Genomic DNA, 383 nt, shown 5'->3' on the forward strand with positions numbered 1-383 from the left:
CTTTGACAACAGTTTTAAATAAAAAAATATGAAGCAATTATAAACTGTACAACTGTAAAAACAAAATAAATTCTGTCATGACAACTCTCTGCTGCTGCAGAGCATGTACCGAGACTTGCTACTGCAAATACATTCACAGACATTGCTGTTGCACATGTGACATATACATTTACCCCTCAGTAGATCTAAACAGGTGGGGAAGAGAGAGGGTTCTGAAAGCGCTGCAGACTGTTAACAGCAAACAATGGCAAGTATTTGAATGTTTGAGCAGCAAGCTCATTGGCTGCTGAAACAACAGCAACCAATCAGCTGTGCTATGTAGATAACAACATGATTGCTACCAATCAGTTAAAGACCTATCAGCCTGCACCATTCAGAGTTTC

Source organism: Scardinius erythrophthalmus (assembly GCF_964197995.2).
Source record: "Scardinius erythrophthalmus genome assembly, chromosome: 16".
Lineage (NCBI taxonomy): Eukaryota > Metazoa > Chordata > Actinopteri > Cypriniformes > Leuciscidae > Scardinius > Scardinius erythrophthalmus.